Source organism: Canis lupus, chromosome 4 (genome assembly GCF_011100685.1).
Source record: "Canis lupus familiaris isolate Mischka breed German Shepherd chromosome 4, alternate assembly UU_Cfam_GSD_1.0, whole genome shotgun sequence".
NCBI lineage: Eukaryota > Metazoa > Chordata > Mammalia > Carnivora > Canidae > Canis > Canis lupus.
Genome location: NC_049225.1, coordinates 31,869,785 through 31,892,970, shown reverse-complemented (window position 1 = coordinate 31,892,970; position 23,186 = coordinate 31,869,785). Strand labels below are relative to the sequence as shown.

At 41.3% G+C, this 23,186-nt stretch overlaps 1 protein-coding gene across 7 annotated transcripts in view; it reads right to left on the bottom strand.

Annotated features, from left to right (window-relative positions):
- NRG3 (neuregulin 3) overlaps positions 1–23,186 on the bottom strand; it is a 1,041,408-nt gene that overhangs the window by 533,982 nt on the left and 484,240 nt on the right. The window lies entirely within an intron of this gene.

The window sequence follows — 23,186 nt, the reverse complement described above, 5'->3', positions numbered from 1 at the left end:
AGCATATAGCATAACACCCAGTGCTCATCTTGTCATGTGCCCTCCTTAATGCCCATCACCTGGTTACCCCATCCTTCTACCCTTTGCAGAGTTGGTTTCCTAGAGTCAGGAGTCTCTCATGGTTTGTCTCCCTCTCTAATTTCTCACCACTCAGTTTCCCTCCTTTCCCATATAGTTCCTTTCACTATCTCTTATATTCCACATATGAGTGAAATCATATGATATGGTATCTTTCCTTAAATTGAATTTAAAATAACTCTCTATTTTTATTTGCCTAAGAAATATAACCATGGAGTCATAAATCTGAGATATTATTTTTTCCATAACATACTAATACACAACTGTGACACATTTTAAAAACGGTCATTTCAGCATAACATATACAGTTGTTGAATCACTATGTTGTATACCTGAAATAAATGTAACCTTGTATGTCAACTATATTTCAACTAAAGTAAGAGGTCATTCACATGAACTCTAACATCTCACTGGTCATTCCTGTATCACTTTAAGGAAACCATAGCCTGGACTCACTTCTTTTCTTGATTTCATTTTGATTAATAGAATAAATTTTCTCCCTATTATGTGGAAATCGAACTATGAACTCTATTTTTACTTCTTTATTTCTTTGTGACACATATTTAACTTCCTTTTTATTACTATCCCATCAGAATTTAAGTCTTTATGATATAAAACCTACAATATGGGATTTCTGGTAGCCCACAGACTTACCTTTAACTTCCTGTATTCATATTACCCAACTAACTATCTCGCCAAACAATGATCAGAACCCCAAAATGCAAAGAGAAAGAGCCTTTTTCTTGCCCTGGAACAACTTACAATTTTGTGAAGGAGTCATTCCCAAGCAGTTATTCACTTAAGACTCAGAGAGATGGCAGTTTCCTTATATGGAATGCTCATCAGTTTAAAGACCAGGGAGGAATTTTTTAGGGGAACAACTCAAAGAATGGAGCAAATATATATCCTTTGGTCTGGACCTTTGGGGTTAATGATCTCTTTCCTGGATGTGAAAGGACAACAGAGGTTCAAAGACATGCCCAAAGTTACTCAGTCTGAGCCCAGCTCATTCCATTCATACTAATTATTACATTTTTGATCACAGCTTCCTCAGCCTCCTTTCCTCCCAAGAAGAGTTTGTTTTGAATTAAGATAGCAGAATCAAACAGATTTCATTTGATGAAATCATTTCTCCCTCTTCATCCCCTTTTCCTCCTTCCATCTTCCCTGCTCTCTTTCCATCTCTCCTACCTTCCTTTCCCCTTGTAGCTATTAGATACCAGACACTGATTTGAACACCGGAGTTCAGAGATTCAGCAGGGTCCACTCCCAAATCTCAGGAATCTCAGCCTCCTCTTGCATACGAGGGGGAGCTCTCCTCTTTTCACAATGCTCAACTCAGCTGTCTCACCCAGGCCTGCAGGTATCCCCTGATGCTTCTTCTTTCCAATCAGATCTCTGAAGCACGCCACATCTTTTCTGTCCATGTAAACCAAACTATCAAAGCCTTCAAAGTGACAGCTTTCTGTTGCCTAATCAGGTTATAAAGGTTATTTCCGTCTTGTCTTTCCACTTAAATCAAGTTTTGTGAGCAATTACTCAATAGGAACATGTGCATATCCTCCTATTCATGATTGCATTCTAAATGTATACAAAGGAAGTATTGATAATGAAGATCACAGAGTACAGGGATATATGCTATAACAGGAGTGGACCTTGAAATAATAGGATAAGTGAAAGAAGCCCGACAGAAAAGGCTACATGTTGTATCAATCAATTTATGGGGAATGTTCAGGAAAGGCAAATGCACAAACAGAAGATAGATTAGTGGTTGCTAGGGGATTTAAGGAGAGGGAAATAGAAAGTGCTGGTGGGTATGCGAGTTTTTGCATGAGAGGAACAAAAAAGATTCTGCAGTTAGGTAATTTGGATGGTGGTGGCAACTTATGGACATACTAAAACTACTGATACTTGGTGTACTTTCAGAGGGTTAACTTTGTGCTAAGTGAATTATATCTCAGTAAGAAGAAAAAGAATTCATGGTTATCTTTCTGAAAGTTAGAATACTGTCTCACCCATTCAAAAATAACAGTTTGCATGGATTAGCTCTATGGAATTAGATGCATAACAGGTTAAGTGTGACTGTTTTCCCCCTTAGAGGTAAATGAAATAATACTGTATCATAAAATTGTATCAAGTTAAGGAAATATGGCCTATTTCTAATTTTGGTTTACTGTTAGATACAAAGAAACTACTGAAAAATCTGTATTTCAAAGAAATTTTACTGGAAATAAATTAAGTGTTGGCTTCTCACGTCAAACATTTAAACAAATCTACTTAGCAAATCTTCGGGTTTGGTTTAGTAAAGATGAGGACTACTGTGGATTTTGTCATGGCCAAAAATTCCTTAATACTCTTTTCTTTCTTTCTTTCTTTCTTTCTTTCTTTCTTTCTTTCTTTCTTTCTTTCTTTCTTTCTTTCTTTCTTTCTTTCTTTCTTTCTTTCTTTTTATGATAGGCACGCAGTGAGAGAGAGAGAGAGAGAGAGGCAGAGGGAGAAGCAGGCTCCATGCACCGGGAGCCCAATGTGGGATTCGATCCCAGGTCTCCAGGATCACGCCCTGGGCCAAAGGCAGGCGCCAAACCGCTGCGCCACCCAGGGATCCCTCTTTTCTTTTTTTAAAGATTTTATTCATTCATTCATGAGAGACACAGAGACACAGGCAGAGGGAGAAGCAGGCTCCATGCAGGGAGCCCGATGTGGGACTTGATCCGAGGTCTCCAGGATCACGCCCTGAGCTAAAGGCGGTGCTAAACTGCTGACCCACCAGCACTTTTGGGGACCCACTGCCCCCCAAAATTCCTTAGTATTGTTTTCATTAGCAACTGGGCTTTGTTTTCCCTCTCCCTGTGTCTGGGTGGGTTGGGACTGCTTTCAAGAGCAGAGCAGGGAAGGCTTGGTACTGGGTGAGTTCCCGGGTCTGGTCAGAGAGAGAGCCACCCATGCCCTTCCCCCCTGGTTCTCTTGGGATGTTTGCTCAGGGGGAAGCCAACCTCTATATAAGAAGGCTGATTATTTGAAGACTACCAAGCTGAAGAGGCCCTCGTAGGTGTTTTGGTTGACAGCACCAGCTGAGCTCCCAGCTGACAGCCAGCCTCAACCACCAGCCACCTGAGCAAGCCCTCTTGGACGGTCAGTCCAATCAAGCCTTCAGATAACAGCAGTCCAGATCATATCTGCCTGCAACTGCATGAAGAACCTCGGGAGAGAACTGCCCACTCAGGCCCTTCCTGAGTCCATGATCCACAAAATCACGAGCAAAATAAGAGCTGTTTCAGACCCTCTGTTTCGGAGTAATTTGTCACATAGCAGTCGTAACTAAAACAAGGACACAGCAAAGAAGGTCGTATTTTCTTTGCTATGACCCACCCAGTCAACTCAGCAGCTAGCACAAACCGAGGACATATTTTTCTAGTACATGTTGTTCACAAAAGAATGTTGATGACTATATTCTAATCGGCTTAGACTATTTTTCTACCCAGCTCAGCCCTTTGTTTACCCAGGCTCTGGTTCATTTTCTTTACCCTCCTCAGTCAAAGCCCGATCTACTGTATTCTTAATGGAGTGCTAATTTATTATTTATGACCATGTTTGAAAACATAAATAAAAGCATTTTCTAAACCATCATTGCTTTCTTTCAGCTGCTGTACACTTACATGCCACTATTAAATAAACTGTAAACTTGCCATGTGTTGGATATATAGTTCATAAAGTGTGGTTCAATGCATATAAAAAGGGCCTATCTAACATGGAGATGCTTTACTTTGGACCTAAGAATTGCAGTAATTGATAGACAGTCTTTTTACTCTGAAAATTTTCTTTCTGACAGTAAACCTTCCATAATTTTTAGAGTGAATTCTAAAAACTGCCTGAACCTGTCCCTATTACAGGGACCATGCTACCTTTGTTTTTGCATCTCCTATTATGTCCCTCCAGATATACCATGTATGAGTGTGAGTAAAAATGTGTCCTTATGGGGTCATACGTAGACACTGATTCCCATTCCCAAACACCAAAGTCCCACATGTGGAAAAGTATCTTCACCCTATCTGTATGGCATAAGCTTTATCAGCTTATTGATCTTCTAGTCTAAAGGTTTCCATAAACTCTTGGCAATAAATAACATTTTCTTCCTTGAAATACACTACCATGCTTAAGCACATGACTTTTTACTCTCTTGTATTGTTACTATCAGTATATCTTACCTAAATATTTGTTTCAAAAGCTTTCCTGGAACACATGCTTAGCAAATGCCACTGAACAAAACCACAGAAGAATAAATGAACGAGTAAAAGTATAAATCAATGAAATGTTGAATTTTAATTTTCTCCATCACCTTCTTTAAGAGTAGTCAACATATTCCTGGAATTTTCATCAAGAAATGAATTGTAACTTTGTGATAGTAATAATTTTGCAAATTTAACTACCTGTCATGGTGTAAAAAGACACCTCTGGTGCTAAATTGATCCATTTCATGAACTAGCTGATCTTATCTGCCAAGGGCACATCCATTATTCACTTGAAGAAGGTTGAATTATAACCATGAACTCCTTAAGAAAATGTCAGTCCTAAGCAAACCCATCTGAATTTTAGAACACAAAGATAGTACTTACATAGCCTTCAATATGAGGCTTTTAGAAAAAGACCATCTTTTCCCAGAGCAATAGTTCTATTTTATTTTTCATCAATTATCAGACCAAAAAATGAAGGTCCCTCCACCACTGGGGAGGGGCAGTTGAGATGTTACAAACTTTCCATTACTTTAGTAATTCTCTCTGAGTTTATGGATTTAAATTCCCCCCCACTACCAAACTTATCAAATGATGCATATTAAATATGTACAGTTCTTGTACATCATTTATACCTCAATAAAGTTATTTTTAATAAATCCTAATGTTGGGGGTAAATGGTTGCCATTATACATGACAGGCATTATTTGGTGGATGGAGGAACTGATGATCATGGAAAAAACCCCATGCCTTATATGCCCAAAAACACAGAACCTGTGTCCAGACATAACACATCACACTTGTAGGTTAGATGGAGACTGAGAGAGAGTGAATTTCAAATCATATCTCAAAGCTTTTGCATGGGCAAAAGCCTCATCTGGAACAGCCTTGCTGGCAATCTCTTAACAGGTACTCTTTTATGGATTTATCTCAAACACCCTCTCAGCATGCTTTCCCTAACCACTCTAACTACCTATGCATTGTGTTCTCTGTAATAGTACCCTGACTGTTTCCTTCCCAGAACAACTCAAGATTCACTACTATTCTGCTTTTTTGTTGTTGTTGTTGTTGAACTTGTGTACCCTACTACTGTAAGAGCTTCCTGAGGAGCAGGATCTTATTTCTTATTCCCCATTGAATCCCCAGCTACATTTAGATCGCCTAGCAGAGGGTAAGCACTCAACATATAACAGGATAGAAATTAGAGTATCTAGTGTTGACATAAGTCAATCATGGAGCTCTATAATCATTGTTCCCATTTTACAGATGAGTTAACTGCCACACAGAGGTTATTTAACTTTCACCCAATCACTAGTTAGCAAGTGATAGGATCAGGCTTTAAACTCACAATCATCTACTGGAAAAACAATGTCTTCACCAATGTGCCCTTCTATTATGGTGAATTACTTTTGCATCCTCCTCATGGTGCACATACTTCAAGAAGACAATTCCTGTTCAAGACACTTAGAGATGAAAAGGCTAAATAAGCCTTTCAAAAGCATAGTTCATACTTGCGAGATTCCAATTTTAACTGTTCCCTTCAATTTCCCTTTTAGGTCTATGTCAACCACTATCTAAAGAGGCTTCCCCAAAGGTATTCCTTGTAGTGATCAATTAAAAATTGACATAGAGTCAAAAGAAAAAGAGACTGAGTGTCTCTAAAGAAAGCTATCCGGGATAGCAGAACAAGGGAAAGAAATAAGGAGGATCTAGACACATCGTGGATGCAAAAATACTAACAATATTAATGATATGAAGAACATTCTGATTTGAATTCGGAAACCAAATGCCCACGAAAATTAATTACATCCTAGAGATACGTCATAGGAGAAAAGATTTAGTCTTTGATTAGAAAAACACAGTAATAGTCTCAATGTAAAATAACTCAAATTCCTAAGTCAACAAATTTCTAAGCTCAATGATGATTTGTATGAACTCAAAATATTCACAAGAAAAAAAAAAATCCTTAGAAGCCAGAATACAGTATTTCACTTCACCCCCTTATTGGGTGCATAATGTTAGTCAAGTCACTTCACCCCTCCAAGTCTCACCTTCCTTGTCTCCAAATTGGGCAATTGATACCCGCTTTGCAACCAAGAGTAACAGCAGCGCTCCAAGCCCACCACACATCAAGAGAGGTGTGAAACCTTTAAAAGTCTGTCACTCTCACTTTTATGAGCATTACCTCTGAGCACTTGAGGTGGAATTCACAAGTTAGTTAATGAGGTGAAGACACAATTCACAGAGGACTTGCTGTACCATGAACTGAGAGTGAGACCTTGACGATGTCATTTAACTTGCCTGGCCAGGCTCTTCCTACGTCACTGGCTCATATCATTATTGTTGCTACTGAACTTCCCCCTCTTTGTTGTACTGATTAATTTGTCAGAGGTGATACAGATGGGCAACAGAGCCATTTCTGTCCTCATCTTCTATTAACCCAAGGTTCTTAATTCTTTGAATATAGGATTTAACAATATAAGAAAAATATGAGAAATTAAGGTAGGTTTAGCATCAAATTCCTCCAGCCCCCTTGTTAATTTCTCCCTACTTAGAGATGTCCTTAGTGATGCGGCAAGTTGGCCAAAGTGACTAATGCTATTTGAGTCACCACCTCACTCTCCTAGCTCCATGCATTTTGACAACATTGACCTTGGTATTATCAGAAATGGAGCAGCACAAATTATTTTTCGGTGTACCATATTCCTGAGCTAGTAGTTGGACAAAATTAGAAAAATTGACCTCAAACAGATCTATCCAAGTCCAAGGGAATGATAGTCTTCAATTTAGTTTTATAAATTAACATTACAGGGTCCAATTATTTGCAAAAGGCCTTAATAGTTCTTCCAAACAATAAAGCTGAGATTAAAGCTAGGAAAGGTGTTTGCAAAACAAAAACAAACAATCTCTCCCCTGCCTTTAAAAATATTACCTCTCCTTATTCTATTTATGCTCCTTCCCTGGGTTCCAGTCACCACGGCTATCCAGCTATCCTTCGGTTCTCAAAGGAGCCAAATCACTGCCAGCCCAAGGTCTTTGCACAAGCTGTTTTCTCTTGGATGCTCTTCCTCCTGCGGTCCACACATCCTTCAAGTCTCTTCTCACTCTTACAGTTTCTCTTTCTCATATTGTACTGGTCAGTTGCCAAGAGAGGACTCTTTTGACTACTTCTCTGAGGACCTGTTGCTTTGCTTGGTACCTACCCCCTGTGTCTTCAACCCTAGGACCATCACTATTTCCTTTGGAGAGTGTCATCATCATTTGGTTTCAAGAGATTGTGTCTCCTTCACTTATCACTCTTGATTCAGTTCTAAGTCATTTTAGCAGAGTTTTAAGCAAAATTTATTGGATGAATAAGAGAAAGATTTAATTCACTCATCCAGAGCAAATCTTTGTTAAGAAGCCTCTCTGTGCCAGAACCTATGTTTGGTATTGGCAAGGGTGGAAAAACAGGGCACCTCTTAGAATCTCAAGCAGCTCATGGACTTGTCAATGGTATTGAATGCAGAAATTGGTGTCCTTTCTCCTACAATCATGCTTGTTATATTACATTAACTCAGACCCTATAAAATTAACTTTAATAGACTTCACTTATGGGAAATCTTGACCTTCAAAATTACTAATTCCCTATTAAATATGCACCACAAAGAACTATTTCCAAAACATTTTCCCATAGCTCCAGAAAGCTTTTACTTAACAAAGCTTACCTCTGCTTAATATTTAACCATCTATCCATCTATCTACCCAACAAATATAGCACAATATAGGAATTAAGATAATAGGATATGGGGTAAGACAGTGGAGACCTAAATTGTAGCTTCTCCATGTACTCAGTTGTGTGACTTCGACAAGCTATGCATCAGATACTCTGGCTGTAAAATCAGATAATAATGACACTGTGTTATTAGGTGACATTAAGTTAGGACCTGCTAGTGTCCAGCACTGACTAAGCCCTGAGCAGCTCCCAACAGCCCAGGCCTCTTACTGAGTGCTTGCTACAAAGCACCACACAAGCCCTTGCTGTCCAATGAAGATCCAAGAACCTCCTCTTGAAAGCGTGAGCTCTGCAGCTGTAGGAGTATTTGTAAATATGAAGGACTTGGCTCTCCCTCCCTGTTTGTACTCTGACTGCACATTTATGAAAGCCTTTTCCCTCCTTGTGAAACATACTGAGAAAGAAAAAAAAAAAAAAAAAAAAACCCTAAAATCTAAGATGGCAGCCTTAAGAATTAATAGGAGAATCCATTCAGCCTAGGAGTTAATATAATTCTTCCCACTTCGAAAGCATTAAAGTCTGCATCTTAGATCAGCAAACCTGAAGTCACAAAATTCCATAAATAATTCAAGGCCTAATTAATAATTCTCCCATGTATCAGGAAACATTTAAATCCTAATTATGTGCTGAGGCTGAGTCTGGTGTTACCATTCCCATTTCACAGATGGGAAAGCTAAGACCTTGGGAGCTGGCATGGGATGTCCAAAGCCACACTGCTGCTGAAACAAAATAAAAATGAGACTAGAATGCACGTCTTGTGAACAATGCATGGCTTTTTCTGCCATCCCCCTTCCGATTTCTATACAAGCAAAAAGCAAGGACATTAGAAAGAATTTTGTACTCTCTTAACTGCCCACAAAGTCCTAGAAATATCCCCAAGAGCAAGAGCTATGTGAAAACTTAGAGATTGCTATCTTCTTTTCAAATGATCCTTTTTTATATTAAGAGCCCATGTTTTACAACAACAACAAATAAAAGCCCATGTTTTAAATCATGTGCATTAAAATAGATGTCATTGGAGGAAAATGTTTAAATTTCAAGATTCAAAAGTGATTTTGAAATATGTGTGCCCTTTTCCAGCTGAGGGGGAAGAGTGACATATAATCTATAAATTATAGTGGATTCTTGTTCATTCTAATGAGTATCTGGAAGGGCCGTTGCCAATTAATGAATCTTGCAAACAACTAAATGGCATAAAATGTGGGCCAAAGGGCAGTTTTCCTTAATGGAAAAAGGGTGTGTTCTCTTTCTGCTGCTGTTGACAATCTGGAGTTTACTCCAAAAATGTCTCTGAAAAAGATTTACAGGATTTGAGTGACAGGATGTTCATACGAATGGAGTTTTCACTGGGAAAACAGGGTCAATATTTCATTATTAAGTCAATGGTTTTATGAAGTCCCATGGAAATCGCTCTGAAAATAATTACCTAACATGAATGCCTCCTCATGTTTTCATGTGTTTCAGATGAGAGGGTTTGTTAGGCTTTTTCTGTGGTTGCATTACGTATTCTTGTTCTCAGGCTGAGAAAATTACTCCTGCGGAAGATCACAGAGGTTCCTTTAACTTTCAACAATAGATAACGGACAACACTTACGTGGAACCAGTTATCTTTTTAAAAATAGTGAAAACCGGAATTATGGAGATACTGTCATTTCTGTCAAAAGCAAAAGAAAAAAAATGAGAGCCATGATCTCGACGATCAATTTTTGGGGTAATGACTCGCGCGGCGTGTCATTACTAGCGTGTGCACACAGGCCCGCGCTGGGGACACGCAGATATGGGCATGTTTGGACCTCATCGGGATTGGCAAATAATGACTGCAAGTTTTATTGATTTCTTTTTAAATTGTAAGTAGAGGAGGCTACATCCAATAAGCTTCAGGTTAATGACATTGAGAGAAGTTTCATATGGCACAGTTCACTGGCAGTGCCTTGAAAGGTAAGGAGAGAAATGAATGAACAGAAAAGCTGCTCACTTGTAAGTATCACTTGCGGTGTCAGGACCACAAGAGCTAGCGTGTGTATGAGCACTAAGTCGGGGCAGCCCTGCCTCAGGGCTTGTCTGAGCAATAACTGGAAACAAAACATGCAAACAAACAAAAACCATCTGTTCAGTTAGAAAAGGAGAAATATTGATGCTCCCCACCAAAGTCGACTTTCTTACAATAACTAAATGGGGGCACCCATGCATAACATTTTATTTTCTTCTTGGTCTTGAATTCCAGAAAACTCATGGCTAAATACTGTGGTTAATCAAAGTAACTTCTGGAGAAGAATAACCACCAGCATCCTTGATATCTATGATTGTTTATCCTTAAGTTAATATAGTTCCTCTAAACTGCTTTTTTTTTTTTTTTTGCAAATAGATATGCAGTATACTAATTGACACCTAGTAATAACTTAAAAGGTAGATTTACAAGTGAAATATCTATAATCCGAAGATTTCTGATACTTTCTCAAAAATGACAACATGAATATATTATGTATGATTTAATGAGATTTTTTTCATAAAACCCAATTATATTAAGTCAGTTTCCAATAGTCCTCAATATTAGCTACATAAAATGAGTTTTTAATTTGTTGCATATTAATTTTGTTTTAAATAACTGAATAAAGCCAATAAATAAACAGAACCTTATTCTCCAAACTTCGAGGCTCTCGCACTCAGGTTTTGTTTTCCACGACTTTAAATGGCATCTAGTGTCTGCTTTTCCAAACTTAATGTAGAAGAAGAACTTAATAAGCCTTGAGAAAACCAGGTTGAATTACCTAGAGGCAAATATAAAAGGAAACTTAAATAGAATAGAAAGTAGAATACCAAACAATTCAAATAATTTCTGTTTGCAAATTGACTAGATTTAGGATTCCTATTGCCCTAAGATCAAGAGTTCTGAGGCCCCTGGAAATAAGAAAAGGAACACCTTGAGAGCCGATCAATAAGCCAGTCCAAGTGTCCTAAATCCATGTGACCCTTCTATAAGAGACGGGGGAGTGAACAGACTGTGTGGTCCATAGAGCCAGAGCCTGATCAAAGTACCAGGTTGTCCCAGTTCTGCCTTGAACTGAATGGAATCTGCGCACACTATTCCCTCTGCATGGGAGTAAATGGATGGATGGACTGATGGATGGATGGATGGATGGATGGGTAGATATTATGTTACATATAATAGCATATTATAAATCACATCTATTTACACATATATATTCATATATGTATTTGATCCTCAGTCTTCTCAGTCTAGCTTATGTGTCCCCTCTTTTCAGGAATCCCCCTGATTACCCAGTTGAAACAGCTCATTGACATTCTTCCCTTTCCAGAAAACACTTAGTTGGTGTGGGGGCAATGAAGGAAGTCTTCTGGGTCCCTGTCTGAGAGTTCTGGGTCCCTGTCTGAGAGTGTACAGCAGTTAGTACCGGTCTCCTAGTCATCCTTGAACACATCTCATCTCCTCCACCAGAACTGCTGGACACGAGGAAGAGACAGCATAGGGTGAGATGCGTACTTGGAGTTTGGAGTCAGACACACCTCGGTTTGATCGTTTCTCCATTGAGAATCAACCTCATGTACTTGACCCAGATTCTGAACCTCTCAGGCCCTGCCTCTCTGTGGTTCGTGGACCAGCAACAAGGGTTCACCTGGAATCTGTCAGAAATGCAGAACCTAAGGTCCCACCCAGATCTAACAAATCAGAAGCTGCATTTTATTCAGATCCAGCCAAGATTTGTACAATGATAGCGATTAAATTGTGAGAAGCACTCTTCTCAGAAACCTTCCACTTCCTCGCCTACACAATTCAAATGACAGTCCCTAAATCCCAGGCATGCTGGGAAGATCTCATGTATGTAAAATGCTTAGTACAGTACCTAACACACAGCATGGGACTGATGAATGAATGGTAATGCTTTAATTTTTATCATTAACATTACAGACAGCGCTCTTTATTTTTATTAGATAGTTTTATCACTTAAATTCTCTGAGCCACATCTCTATAAAACCAGGATAATTATATATGTTACCTATGTACTGTCTTCTTTTTCTGAGGATTAAATCATTTAACATTTGCAAACTATCAATGCAGTACATGATATTTTTTATTTTTCCCACTTCTCCTCTCTTAAGGGCAGACATCAACTGGAAGACTCTGCACATCATCAGGGACTTTTGGGGAACAGGCATTTGTTGAGGAGCACAGAAATACACTGTGGGTGTTTTAGAAGTCTCCATAATCCTATTTCTGCAGGCAGTGCTATAAAGTTCCAAATGCTAAAGTAAACGGAGGAAAACAATTAACAAATGTCTGTGTGCACACAGCAAAATATAATGACTTTTCAGTGATGCTGCTTTAGCGTCTATAAATCCCGTGTCTCAGTTCCTTGCTCAGTGATATGCGTAACATGGGACATTTTTTTCTTAAAAATTTCTTTTGTTGAGTTTCACAACAGCTAAATTTTCCTTTAATGTCTCAAGAAAAACATTTTGCATTATGATTGTATTTATTTATATATGTCCTGGATTTAAATTAGTATAAATCCACTCTATTTAGTATGTTCAGAAAAAGAGAGAGACAGAGAAAGAAAAGATGACCCTGCCACTCAACACAGCCACGGTTGTTCTCACTTTTTAAATTTTTATTGCTTATTTATTAGGTGAATGTACCTTTACAATTAAATATATTTTTTAAAGACCATGCTTCTCATTTAACTAAAAAAAAAGGCCATGTATCCTGGATAGTAAGCTGAATAAACTGTGCTAAGAATAAATGGGATCCACAAAGAGGCAGCAAATGTCAAAATTAACTACCACTTGTCATAATCTCAGAAATTACAGCAGTAGTTGTTTTAAGCATATTCCAGTGACAGTCTTGCATTACATCCTGTTGAAATGCTGCATGGAATCCGTTTGTCTTGATTCCTTCCGAACCTAAGGGGCAGGTGCAAAACTTGCAGTGAGAGGAACACTTTGGCAGGTGAGAAAATCAGCTCCTCCTGACTTGTTTCCAGGGCACCCAGACAGGCCCACCCACCAGCAGGGCTCCCTGCTATCTCCTTTGGCCTCCTTTGCTTCTCTATCTGATTTACTCAAGCTCTGCTCTCTTGTTTTGCAGTAAAAAAAAAGCATCTGTCTTGGTTCTTGTAGAAGATGTCAAATGGTTTTATCACCATCTATGCCTAAACTTTGATTTCTTTAAAAAGTGCTCGTGCATGTCCTACTGGATTCACCGTTACCACAAAATAGAAGTACGAGCAGATCCCAACGGGAGCCAACGTTGTTCAATCTGTTGTTCAGATCAGCTGAGGCCCCCCTGCAAGTCCTCAGAGAACTCAGGAGAGGCCACGGTGACCCAGTAAAAGGTCCTGGAAACAGGGCCTGGCCTTTCAGGGAGCTTCTTCAGATTTTAATCTTCTCATTCCCAAACCACTCTTCTGGTACCTGCAGGGGCTCCCACTGGCTCCTGTTGGATTCTCTCTCCTTGCTCAGCTCTTTCCCAGGGCTGCTGCTGTTGGGCCTGAGCTTGGTTTTCCCACCTCTCTTAGTTCTGTTGGTCCTGAGGCCCATGGGCCACCCCAGCCAGCCCTGCAGTGCAGCCGAGCCCTGGCTTTCTGCTTTCCCAGGGCACCCTACGTGTTGCATAGATTCCCTGCAATTGCTTAGGGGGGAGGAACTCTAGCGGAGTGACAGGGTTGACCTGGGCTTTCCTGCTCCATCCACTGTAAGTGCTTGAAGACAGACTGCCCTTTGGAGGTGGGGATAATAGCAATTTCTTCAAAAGCTGGCGGCAGGAGGTCCTCCTTGGCTTTTCTTTGCCCCTCTACCAGGAGGCAGCTGGTATTTGCCTTGTACTCTCTGGGATCACGTGGTTCTCATTACACATTTGAAAGGCGGTGTGGAGGTGACATTAGCTACCTTCTCTTTGTGAAGAGGGATGTTCTCTATCTTAAAAAGAAAAATCTTGGTTTATCCTCCTCACCACATCTTTCCTGAGAGAGTATGGTATCCTGCCCTTTTGCATTACAAAGTGTCCTTGTAAAAATAAGGTAACAACTTCATTTTTTGACAGGTACTTTAAAACCATGACATTTAGGAGCTGGCCAGGGGCTTTCGCTTTGACTCTGAATAACGAATGTCTAGAAGATACTGAACAGGATAAGCAGAGCTGTCATGAGAGGATATTGTCAGGACAATACATATTCAGGTCATTTCTTTCTAATTGGCTCACTGTGTTCAACTTTATTTCTTGCCGAGATGAAGACTTTGGGACCGCATGCTCACTGTGAAATGCAAATATCTCCCTTCATTACAAGGGGATTTTGTTTTTTAATGAATACTTTTTGTACTCTCAATGCCCATGCAACTTCAGGAATCTACATCCTATTAGTCACATAATTTGGGAGCACCTTTTTCTTCCCAATGAACATTCTGAACCTGGCATGAGATGTGTGAAACCAGATTACACAGCATTAAAACATTCAGGTCATGAAGCCAATAGCTGTAGGAACCTAGACATCAACAGGGAGACAACAGACACCCTCTGTGAATTGAAGAGGCAAAAGGGGTCATCATCTCCCAGAATGAGCCAACAACCATCTGACCAGAACCAAGAGGGACACCTAGTGAAGCAACTGGGTGGAAGGATGACAGGCACCGCAGGAGGGCAGAGACAGGACACTAGAGGCAATGCTCTTCTGTCTTTAGGAACTTGAGGAACAGAATAAGAAAATTTTGAGAGCAGTGTAGGTGGCTCAGCTTTGCACCACCTTCAGCCCAGGGTGCGATCCTGGAGTCCCGGGATCGAGTCCCATTGGGCTCCCTGCATGGAGCCTGCTTCTCCCTCTGCCTGTGTCTCTGCCTCTGTGTGTGTCTGTGTGTGTCTCTCATGAATAAATAAAATCTTAAAAAAAGAAAAGTTTGAGGGCCTGTAACATGGCTAGCAAGGGGTCTAGATTTTGAGAGGTAAATAGCAAATTCAAGTGATTATACCGAGCATCTATAAAATATATGACCTAAGTACCATCCTTGTCAAGTCTCAGGAGCACAGAAGCTTTAGATAGCCATGGTTCCAGGGTACCCACACACATGGCCAGGCCTCTTTTGCACAGTTTTGACACAGATTTCAGTCACCACGATTTAGTGATATAAGCCTAGTTCTCCAACAACACGGGTCAAATCAATGACCTCAGCACATTAATTACGAGTAATTGCATCAACTACAAATCCTCCTGCTAGCTCTTCAGTCCACAAATCACTGTGAGAATAGCACACAGACATCAGAATCATGTCACTTCTTCCAAAGTCTGTCACTGACTGGTCTCACCACCCATGTCAATTCATGAACTGAGAGCAAAGTGTTCAGCCGTGTGGCTTCCTTGTCTTCCAGTGATAAACCCAGGTAGCAATTTTTTTTTTTTTAATAATGTAGAGTCAAAACAGGGAATTGGTTAATAAAGATGAACCTGCAACAAAGAAACAAAGGTAATAAAACTGGAATTCTGACTTGAACATAAGGCAATAGGAGTGATAGCTGATCATACAGATTCTGATACTTTTACCATCTCAGAGACCGTTAACGCAGCTAGAGGAACTTTAGTGAGGGTAAATTTATTGACATAAATATGGAAAGAGTTTGTGACGAAATGGATGAAAATGTTCCAGAGGAAGAGAGTCTAGCAAAAAAAATCTTCACGTTAAGAGAACTCTTGGGGATATTTCACACCACTGAAAACTTAAAGGATAAAATGTTAGAGGCTCATCCAACCAGAAAGCAGTATGACAGTTTGCCAAGTCACAGAAAAGTCATTCATTTCGTGTTGTATGTTCTAGAACTAGAAGGAGGCAAGCTCTGTTCAACTACTTCTGACAAGATTTCCACGCAGAAATGCCACCATTTGGGAGTCAACTGAGTCTGTGCCTCATGGGTCTCAGTTTGGGGTCTCCCAATGCTGAAGGGACAGCAGCTACCTGGAGTACATTTTCTTCACATTGCTGGCAGAAGCCAAGAAAGCAATCCCAAACGTGGGAGCCCATGTCAAGTCTCTACTTCCGTTTACCTGCAAACATACCATTGAGTAAGGCAAGGCACACATCTGAACCCAAAATCAAAAGGTTGGAAAGTACTCCATCCACAATGAAACCATGGCAGGTTTGTACCTATAACACTACAACCAATAGCTGGAACAAATAATTCACAATACTGCAGCATTGGGAGATTTTAAGATAAGATTTATTTCCATTGTAACAAAGAACCTGGCAGCAGCTAGGATGGAGAAGAAGAGACCTGAGCTCTTCACCTACCACTCTGAGGGTTACTGATGAGTCCAAACTAGCCCATCAATTATGACCAAGCACACTGACTAAAGTTACTTTGCAATAGATGGTGTGACCTCTTCGATTCTAAAACCAGACATTCTCCATGTTTTTCTAAAGGTTCTAATAAAATATTGCTGGTGTGATAATTAAGTAAAAAGAGACGTTTGGCTGGTATTTATGGCCAAGTGTCAGTTCAGAAGCTCTGTTGCTTTTCCCTAGCTCTGTGCACAGTTATGTTTGACACACCATAACACAGAAGAGAGAAGGGATGGAGAGAGTGGCCCACTCCATGGTTGTTAGCCATCCCAGACAATGGATGTCTCACCCACTACATGGGAATCAGGCCCACAGTTGCAACACAACTTGCTCCTCTTGTGTGGTCTCGTTGACCGCCCAAGCTAGCGCACGAGGGGGCTTCACTTTACTTCAGAAGCCTGCCTGTGGAGGAGGATGGGCACCCTGCAGGCCGTGGGTGTCTGCTTGTCACAGGCCTGCTTTGTAAATATGCTCTCACATCTGTTCCTTGGAGGATTGAGAGCATGCCAAGCAGGGTGTGACATGAGAGAGGAAGAAGAAGCCCCCTCACTCTCAACCCAAGAGGAAATGCTGTGTTTGGGCTTCCTGTTGGCTCTCTGTGTCTGCAGAGGTGATATCAGCCAGCACCCTACAAAAATAGCATGGTGCCATGGAGGAGGACTCGGGTTCAAAAAAGTGACTAGAGACATGGCAATCTTTGAAGAGCAATGTAATAATTTACACATTGCAATGTGTAATAATTTACATGTTGTACCAGGGGTTGCGTGTAGGTGTGTGGGTACAAGTTAGAAATAGGATAAAGGTATGGGTCGGTGGTGACTAGTGATCATTTGGCACATGCGTGAACCAGGCGGAATCATGAATCTCAGAATTTGTAGGATCTGAGGTCACCAAGAATTTATAACCTCACAAGATGCCCTCTGCAAACTAGAAAAAAACAAAAACAAAAACAAAAACAATTCCAAACATAAGCTATCATGGAGTTGGCAGTACAGATGGCACAGTTTAAGTGTATCCCTAACAGGGAGGTCAGTGTCTCAACTAACTTTATCCCTTTAATAAGCACTTAGGAGAATGGACCAGGGCCCACATGCACACCAGGAGCAGGGGTCCAGTTGCCACCTATGTGCATCTCCTCTCAGCCTTCCTTGGCAGTGGGAGTGGGAGGCTAGCAGTTAACTTGCTCGTGTTCCTGCAGTATAGCCATTCAGGCTTCCTCTTCCAGGGAAGCTTAGCACATAAGCTTTCTTGAGGGATTGGATGAAGACAGGTCCAATCAGAGTGCTCTAGTCCCCAGCAGGGCAGATGCCCCCCTCTCTTCCCTACAGGTCATCTTTCCCTTTCTTCCTTATCAGTTATTGAGACATAATTGACATTTAACATTGTGTATGTTTAAGGTACACAATGCATATATTGTGGAATATTCACCACATTTTTTCCCACTTGGGCATCCCATTTCCCTTCTGGCAATGACAAAATCACAAGGTATTCCAGCCCAGCAAAACCCAGTCAAGACCCCTGCCTCCTGGCACAATAAACCTTTGCTACCTACTGATAGCTATGCCTCTGCTCCTAGGATTGCTACTGTGAATCACTAAAGGAGGCCACTGGAGTTCCAGGAAACAGGTTTAGAACTGCAGATAAACTCCACCTAAGGAGGGACAGCATTCCACCAACTACCCCATTTTAACCCATTCCTTGCTGAAAAGTGAGCTACTCATGATGTCACATAATTTACCTTCAGACATTCCTCCACAAAACAACTTTCTTAATCCTGCAGATTAAAGAAATGGCCATAACTGTCACTAAAATCATATAAAGCCTGCAAAAAAAAAAAAAAAAGAAATATGACCTGACCCCAAGCAATATGTGATTTGAACAAACACTGCAGCCTGCAGATAACACCCCTTCCAGTTCAGAGGCCGTTCGGTGCGGCTTCTTTTTTCCCCGGTTAGATCAATATCACACTGATACATGCTCCGCCAGCCAAGCTATAATGCTGCATTCGTCCAGGGCTCAGTAATATAACGTGATTTAGTGCTTTCAGCTTGAAAGATAATGCAATGAACACTGTGATTTATAAAACAAATGGGCTATTGTCCTAAATAAGTTTAAAATTATATAGACCTGAGGAAGCAGAGTTAACTAAAGTTTTAATGCTCTTAGCCTATTTTCTGCTTAGCAATTGATATGGACAGATAAGCAATTCAACTCAGAAAAAAAAAAAAAAAAACACAGAAATTTATAACCGGAATCCTCCATACATAATTTCCTTAACTGAGTGTACATAATTTCCTTAACTGAGTGTACCTGTTGGCATTTATTAGTACACAAAGTCAACTTCCTACATATCCTCCTTATATCCTGGCAACTGGCTCTATATTTACTGGACCCATAAATCATTGTATTCTAAACACTTGGTCTATCAGGAAAATATGCTAATTGTAGAGGACAGCATATCCTATACTGAATGCTAGTGGCATTTCAGAATATTATTTCTCACTTTATCACAGAAGCGATAGAAATGACGGGAAATAGAAATGACGGGAGCACCAGAAGCCAGAGGAATCTAGGCAATACATTGAAAAGCTGCCATCTCTTATTCTCAGTTCACATTGGTGAAGACAGCAGAGTGTGATAACAGTAGATGGGATATTTTCATTTCATCTTTTAAACGTATTGGCTTAGAAATGTGAGTGGAATTCACATGGGGCAATTCTAATGCTTTTCCTACCTAGTTTCTTTTTTTTTTTTTTGCATGCACTTGAAAAAGAACTCAACTTTGGCAGCCCTACTGATGAGAACTGTTACAACGGAGAAAGAGAAAGGAGGCAAACTGGATGAGGATTTAAAGAGCAACAACCTAAAGATTCTGTGGTTGCTTTTGCTGGAGACAAGTAGGCACCTAGAAACAGGATTATTAGATAAGGTTAATTTTAGCTGCTATAATAAAGAGGTCTCTAAAGAGAGTAATTTTTTAAAAGATGAGAGTTTAATTCTTTTGTACATAATAATCCTTGGAGGTATGACCTGGGTTGATGAGGGGACCCAATTTTGTTCCAAGTCAACATCCTAGTGGGCACTGTTCTCGTCTGCATGATCAGAAGATGGATCATGGTCACTTCTGTGCTTCAACATACAGGATGGGAAAAGACAAAGAGCCTACAGGGCAAGTGGCTTCTGTTTTATATGGGAGGTGCCTTAAAAGTATACCTATCACTCCCACCCATGCCCCATTGGCTCTAATTTGATCACATAGCCTTACCAAACTACAACAGATGATATGAAAAGTGGTCTACACCAGGCTGCCATGCCTGTTGATTCTTCACAGACATGTGAAGGGTATTTCTAGACTGATCATTTACTTTCAAAGATCATTCCAGGTTCCATTTAACCCTTTCCACTCATTTGGCCTTCTCCTGTGTTCTGCGTTGTACTTCATGATAAAATGACACAAGTAGGAGTATATACATTCCTTCTCAGACTAAGAAGACTTTAGGAGAAGCCTCACGAACTCTAGCTCCTACACAAGGCATCTTGGAGAGCACTTTGAAGCATCTGGTGAACAGACATGTTGGATCAGCTTCTAGCAGCAATGCTGTTGTATGTACATGGTTAGACTTCAATATGGCAATTGTTTTTTGGAGGGAAAATATTTGTCACCTAGACCAAAAACTAACAAAAATGACCCGTTTTTAGTAATTGCACGGACACATTCAGCAATTCAAAATCATGCTTCTCCAAAAGTATTTGTAATCCAGAAGCCAGCCCCCTCCACATCTATCTCTTCCTTACCTGTCCCCAGTCCACCCTCCTTGAAACAGAACCCCACAGCCTTAGCCAAGGCAGACTGTCCCCCTGCCACCAGAGTATCTACAAGCACACCTAGTAGTGCTTCCTTCTGCCCCTAGGCTCTTGATTATACTCTCTGTTTTGCCCAACTACAAACCTAAATGCATAATTAGGCTCTTATCCAGTCTTTCTTTGTGGAGAAATGCACCAAATTATCTCTTTGTCTCTTAGGATGTTACCTTTCTTTTCCCTGAACTTGGGATTCTAAACTGTAGGCCATTGAGAAATGACTTCTGCAATAAGATGGCTTATAAATTGTGCCCAAATTGTAGGCTTTTGAGAGTGAAAAGGACACTATTATTATTTATGTGGGTGCAAAGGGGTGCACTGGGATTGTCTTAGGCAAATCAGAAATATGTCTCCCTTCTTATAAAGCACTGTCACTAAAATGACTTGTAAGGAATATAATTCTACATCATTTAAATTCAGGATCCATTTAAATTGCCATGTGAGAATATCCTTTTCCATAAATCTTATGCTGGGGGAATTTTGATCAATTACAATGAAAAAAGAAAACCTTAAAAACTGAACCCAACTCAAATATGAGCTTCCCCGAAGTCACTTCACCCAAATAGAGACCTAGGGAAATGTCAAAGGAAGTCAAGGCAAAATCTTGTAGGTGGCCTTTTGAAAGGTGATCAGTAAGAACCAGAAACTAACTTCTTTTAGTGTGGGGTGGGGGGATGGGGGATGGGGATGAAGGTACAAAATACAGAGTTTCATAAATATTCTAGTTTTAAACCCACATTAACCGTGAAGTAGGTATCATATACAATCCCCATTTTATAGAAAAGAAACTGAACCTCGATGTGGTTAAGTGGCTTGCTCCTGTGAACAGCTGATTGGAGATTTGGACTTGATCTATGTGCATGGACAGACAACCGACAATCAGTGACCCAAGTAGCACCTCCAACATACCTGCCGGACAGAACCTGTGACAGATGTGCCTTAGACAAATGAGAATTACTGTTACTTTTTAAAGCCAGTGCCTTCAGAGAGTCACCCTGTAAATACATTCTCATCTCCCTAAGATCCGCTATTGACCTCGTACCTAACTGAAACTTTTCTGAACCCATTTTATATGTGTCTGTGTGTGTGTGTGTGTGTGTGTGGGGGGGGGTGATGTATGTGAGTGCATAAAACTACTGGACCTGGTCTATAATTGTGAGTTTCAATAGCCACTTGCATTTTAATAATTCAGAATATTAGTTTGCATATTCATCAGCTACCTTCATTTGCTGCCATATAAAAAGTACATACCAATGTTTGTATTTTTCTCCCTATTAAAAATAAAGAAGAAAGAAAACATGTGAGATATTTATTGATTATGTAATTTAATCTAAGTGGAATGTTCTCTGAGGGATAAATTAGAGCAATGCATAAGGAAATGAGAATGCAAATAAAATGAGAAAATCTCCCGTTAGACAAAATTTTTTTAATCTCCAATGACTCATAGGTGATGAAAGGCTGGCAAAGCAGGCCATTCTACCATAAAGCAGTGTTTCCTGAGGGTTTGACTCTTCAAAACCATGCTAATAGCTATTTGCCTTTTCTGCAGCATGCAAAAAGCACAAATGCTGATTGGCACTCTAGAAAGCTCAATCAGCTGGGGCAACTCACTGTGACATTGATTCAGTTTTCCTGTCTTCTCAAAGGAGGTTCTAAGGCTCACTTTGCTGTGTGGCTAGAGGAGTGAATGTAGATGCAGGGTTTCAAGCACGGCCATATGCTAGGCAGTTCCTAAATATTTCTGATATTTTCTCTTCTCTACTCCATGGCCCCTGTGCCACTGGTTCTAGAACTTTGGTTTAAAAATAACCTTGGGGGGGAGGGGCAAGATGGCAGAAGAGTAGGGTCTCCAAGTCACCTGTCTCCACCAAATTACCTAGAAAACCTTCAAATTATCCTGAAAATCTATCAATTCGGCCTGAGATTTAAAGAGGGACCAGCTGGAATGCTACAGTGAGAAGAGTTCGCGCTTCTATCAAGGTAGGAAGACGGGGAAAAAGAAATAAAGAAACAAAGGCCTCCAAGGGGGAGGGGCCCCGCGAGGAGCCGGGCTGAGGCCGGGGCGAGTGTCCCCAGGACAGGAGAGCCCCGTCCCGGAGAAGCAGGAGCTGCACCGACCTTCCCGGGCGGAAAGGGGCTCACGGGGAGGTGGAGCAGGACCCAGGAGGGCGAGGATGCCCTCGGACTCCCCGTGACAGTAACAGAGCAACTGCGCGCCCAGGAGAGTGCGCCGAGCTCCCTAAGGGCTGCAGCGCGCACGGCGGGACCCGGAGCAGCTCGGAGGGGCTCGGGCGGAGGAAGAGGCTCCGTGCGGAGGGGGCTGCGCGGTTCCAGGAGCAGCTCGCGGGGGGGGGGGGGGGGGGGGGGGGGGGCTGTGGGGCGGGAGCGCGAATCCAACAGCGCAGGCTCCGGAGCACAGGGCGCCGGGACACAGCCCAGGATCCGGCCTCCCCCGGGACAGGCAGAGGCCGGGAGGGCCCAGGACAGCAAGGACGCTCCTGCCCCGAGCTGAGAAGAGCAGCGGCCCCGCCCCGGAGCCTCCAGGCCCTGCAGACGGAGAGCTCCGGAGTTCCTGCGGGGGCTGAATCCAGGGCTGCAGAGCTGGCCCCGCCACTAGGGCTGTTGCTCCTGGGGCCTCACGGGGTAAACAACCCCCACTGAGCCCTGCACCAGGCAGGGGGCAGAGCAGCTCCCCCAAGTGCTAACACCTGAAAATCAGCACAACAGGCCCCTCCCCCAGAAGACCAGCTACACTGACTGACAACTTCCAGGGGAAGCCAAGGGACTTAAAGTACACAGAATCAGAAGATACTCCCCCGTGGTTCTTTTTTTTTTTTTTTCTTTTGTTTTGTTTTGCTTTTTGATTTGTTTCCTTCCCCCACCCCCCTTCTTTTTTCTTTCTT